Below are 4,574 nucleotides of genomic sequence, written 5' to 3'. Positions count from 1 at the left end.
CGGACGTCCAACGTCTCTCTTTTATGTGTATTTTGATGTGTGGCTTTATGACTGTATCTCCACTGTATGGAGTGCACAGCATGCGATGCATACCCCATATATCCTCAGGGTCTTTTGACCACGAAAATTTTGTGGCTAACCCCTCTAATTACTATGGGGTCCGTTTACTAAAGTGCGTTAAAAATATTCGCACAATATATAGACAGAATTTTCGCCAAATATGTTATCGCCAGTTTACTGACCTGCGGTAAATATAAATTTGCGAATTTTCTTGCGCAAGAATAATTGTTCGCCAGTTATCGCATTCGCTGAAAATAACGCTACGTACACATTAACGCATGGTTTACTAAACAGCGAAATGTGCTAAAGACAAAATTAACGCCAGAATATTCGCAAACTTTTACCGCCACCTATGTAGTGGCGTAAAAGTATTTTTTTCGCCAGAAAATTCTCAAGGGGCAGGAAATATCCCATAATACTGTTTTTTTTACCCATCATTCTTTGCCGATAGGAGAGAGAGATCTGTAGCTATTGCGGACAGGATGTTTTGGCTTTTGCTTCTATCTGGTGCAACAGCAGCAGTTTCAGCGGCATCACAGTCCAAGGATTCGTCAGCCTCTACGCTTTTTTGGTTTCATTGTGATTGGCTACATTAAACTGTGCATTTCTATGAAGCAAAGAGATTGACTGGTATCATTTCTTGTTCCTATGATTCTATTGGCAGAAGGGTTTATATGATGCAGACATGTTTGATTGGTGTTACTCTGGTGATGTTGTTGGATGGTATAATCATCAGTCAATAAAGTTTGAGTTTTGAAGGTGCATTTCTGGCCATAAATGTCACAGTAAAAATTGCCATAATAACCGCCATAAAACAAGACTATTTTATAGCTCGATCAAATTACCGCTAACGTAAGCAGGTTCCTTAACGTAGTTAACGCAAGTGATCGCAATGACTTCTGAGCGTATCGCTGTTTAGTAAACTTAGTCGATGCGAATATTCTGGCGTAAAAATATTCTCAGCGATAACATGCGGAAACTTAAAGTCAGATTTACCGCACTTTAGTAAACGGACCCCTATGTCTATTTTACAAACACATTTCTTTTAGGCCTAAGTTTTATGTGTTAAACACAGTTTTGCTACTGAAGGTGAAACTTCCCTTTAAGCTATGAGTCTCAGTTCTCCCAAATCCCAATACACCTGCTCATCTTATTAGTTACAACTGTATCTACGTTTTTAGAAACGTTATATGTTTTTCTGGCTCCAGTGTAGGAGATCAAAGAGAAACTTAACTTTTTAATGAAAAACCAGGACTGTAGGCTGAGCTGCAAAATCAAGACTGTCCCTCAGAAAAAAAGACAGTTAGCAGGTATGCATTCTAACTACATACAACTATTTAAATCTGGAGCCCTGTGACATATCCTCATATCTCCTGAGACGCCCCTCACTCATAGACAGTCCACTGACCACATTGTTGGATCACTTGTCTGATGTACATTTACAGAGAAATCTCTACAACTGAAGTGCAGAAAATGTCTCCACCCAGTGGTGGAATTCAGAATAAAGAAGTGCTGTTTATGCCGGTCAGACGTATGAAGCAGTTACATAGGAGCATGACAGTAAATAAAAGTACATATTATTTATCTTACAAGAATGTGATATGGTACAGTGTAATGCAATAAAAGTACCTGCTGGGTTCCCTAATATGTTTTCTTTTTAATTTATATTATATGCATAGTATATTGCACTGAAGCACATGAACATACTCAGGACTCATACTAAGCTCTTATTCAACCCCTTCTTAAAACTCCTGTCCCCTAATCACTTGGGAAATACCGTAACCTTAAATTGCTATATATCATTAAACTGGAGGGTGAAAATGTCAATAAAACAATAAAAACTCTTTAATGTCCATTCTGCTGGCTCAAAGGAAGATGCCTGTACTAGAAATATTGTTCCTAAAAGCCTATAGGTCTTAATCGTTTACATTTGTTTTTTCTATTTCAGCTTTAAGGAAGAATATGCATTATTTATTAGCCTGTTTTTATTTATTAGATTGTTATTGACAACTGAACAAGCAGCATTGTTAGTTAATAAGCCCTTGGACTTTGCAGTTAGAATAACTCCCAACATTTGAAAACTGGAAAGAGGGACAAAAAGATCCGCTGCAGTACGTGCGGCAATTTTTTTTTTTTACCACGCTCGTTTATGGCCACACCCCCTAATTACCATGTCCTTCTTACAAAATTTGGCAGGTTATGAAAGTCTGAACACATTTCTGGGAGTTTTGAGGACCATGTTTTATGTGTTACAACAATTTTGCGAATGAAGGAGAAATTGCACTTTAAAGGAGAATTCAACTGTTTAAAAAAACAACAAAAAAAAAACCCTACCACCCACCCCACGTAGACCCCCCTCCCTCCTCCCCCCAGCATAGCTGCTCCCCGGGGAAATACCCCTAACTTTATACTTTACCCCTCAGCGCAGATTCAGGCATCAGAGTTCCACGTAGCCATCTTCTAGGTCTTTGGTAAGCCGATTAGGAGACCGGCGAAGCAGCGTATGCACAGTTGGAGTAATTTGCCGGTTTGCGACAACTGCGCCGAAGCATCAGAAGACATGAAGACCCGGAAGATGGCTGCCTGAATCTGCGCCGAGGGGTAAGTATAAAGTTTGGGGCATTTCCCCGGGGGGAAGAAACATAACCTTTGTACTCAAACGGTACTGGCTGCAAAATAGCCCCTCTATACAGGTATGGGGCTTGTTTTTTGTTTTCCAGATTAGGGATTTTTCTGTAATTTGGATCTCCAAACCTTAAGTCTACTAAAAAAAATTTAAACATAAAATAAACCCAATAAAAAATTAACCAATAAAGAGTAATTATATCTTAATAATGAACAGGGTACTGTCTTATTAATACAGAGAGAAAGGGAAAACATTTGAATTATTGATTGAAATGTGAGGTGGCCTTCCTGTAATTCAGAACTTTCTTGATTTCGGGTGTCCGGATAACTGATCCCATACCTGTACTTCCTCTTCAACTTGTTTAAAATGCAAAATCCGTTAAAATACAAAAATTGCAATTATATCTGCTCTCAAACTTAACAAGTCATTTAATAAACTACTAGACTAACACAATTTTGCCTAGCCAGTGTTAACTTTTAACTGCCAAAACTGCATCTAAGAGGTTGCCCGTTTTCCTGAAGACCACACTAGTAAAACCATAGTTCTGCAGGAGACTTCTGTATTCTGAGCCACTTCTTTGCTTTCCTTCACTCATGCTGAGAGACTGCAGCAACGCTCTCGGTTCCCTTTTCTCTTCATCGAGTACAATTTCAGCAAGTAATAAGGCACTTTTACCTACAAACAACACCAAAACTTTTTTAATGGCATCTACAAATACAGATCTCAAGCATCACAGCTCTGTAGCTGTTGTATCAAATTTAATATATGGAATCTGAATATTTCTGGTAAAATGTGTCAATCAGTCTGATATTGTCTTTCAAAACACTAGACTAGACTAGAAAGGCTACTTGCTGTTTTATATGGAACTCCAGACGTGGTGGAAACAATGTTATTTCTGGAACATCACTCCCATAATACCTTACATTCAGGTGGCTGCCTTCTGCATTGTGTAGATAAGAGTCATCCCAAAGGTATAATCTTTATCTTTCCGTGCTATTTTTGTGTGAGGCCATATATAAAGCCTCCTTCCTATTGTAGATTTGTCTTAAAAGAACAAATTCATTTTGAGATACAAAATGGTCCCAATGGTTCTTTTAATGAGAGATTATAAAATTAGAGAGTCATTTAATAATGCTATTTTATATTCATAGAGTTTTACGACTTTCCTCATTGTAGAGAATATGAACTCATGTGGAATTCGCAATTTAAGGTGATGGCACACATCTCGGAGTCAGCGTCACTGTCCATGATCTGGCTTTGAATTTATCAATTACCCATAAAGTACATTCAGTATTGTGGGAGGAAATTAAACTGTAATTTAAGGGTGGCATTAACCCACCCTATACTGCAATGTTTTGGTCCAAACCCATAGGTAATGGACCTTTAATCGAAAGGTTTTATCAGGAACCACCTAGCTGATTCTTTACCTGCAGACAGTTGTTTTATTTAATACTCCGAATATAACATATCTGGGCCCATATACAGTATACTGGCATACCACAAGTCTGCACCATTTGAATTAACAGATTTATTTAGCTGCTGGTCGGGGAGGACATTTTTATCTCTGCTATTCCCCTAGAGCAGTGATCCCCAACCAGTAGCTCGTTTTGTGTACGTTTTTCAGTTTTTCCTAGTATTCATGAATGCTTCTTTATGTTTTACAAAATGATTTTAACAACTAAAAGCATTTGCATGCTTGGATTAGGTATAAAGCATTATACATAGCGGGAAGATTATTATTTGTACAAAACTGCAAAATAAATAGAAACAACTCGAAGGATTGCAAGAAAGATGTCCTAGATTGCGGTCTTCGTCAGATTAAAAAGTTCATTGGAAGGAAAACTGCCCATTTACGGTTTTACTCTACAGTCACAACCATAAACAATAT

Source organism: Xenopus laevis, chromosome 2L (assembly GCF_017654675.1).
Source record: "Xenopus laevis strain J_2021 chromosome 2L, Xenopus_laevis_v10.1, whole genome shotgun sequence".
Classification (NCBI taxonomy): Eukaryota; Metazoa; Chordata; class Amphibia; order Anura; family Pipidae; genus Xenopus; species Xenopus laevis.
This window is presented reverse-complemented; position numbering follows the sequence as displayed.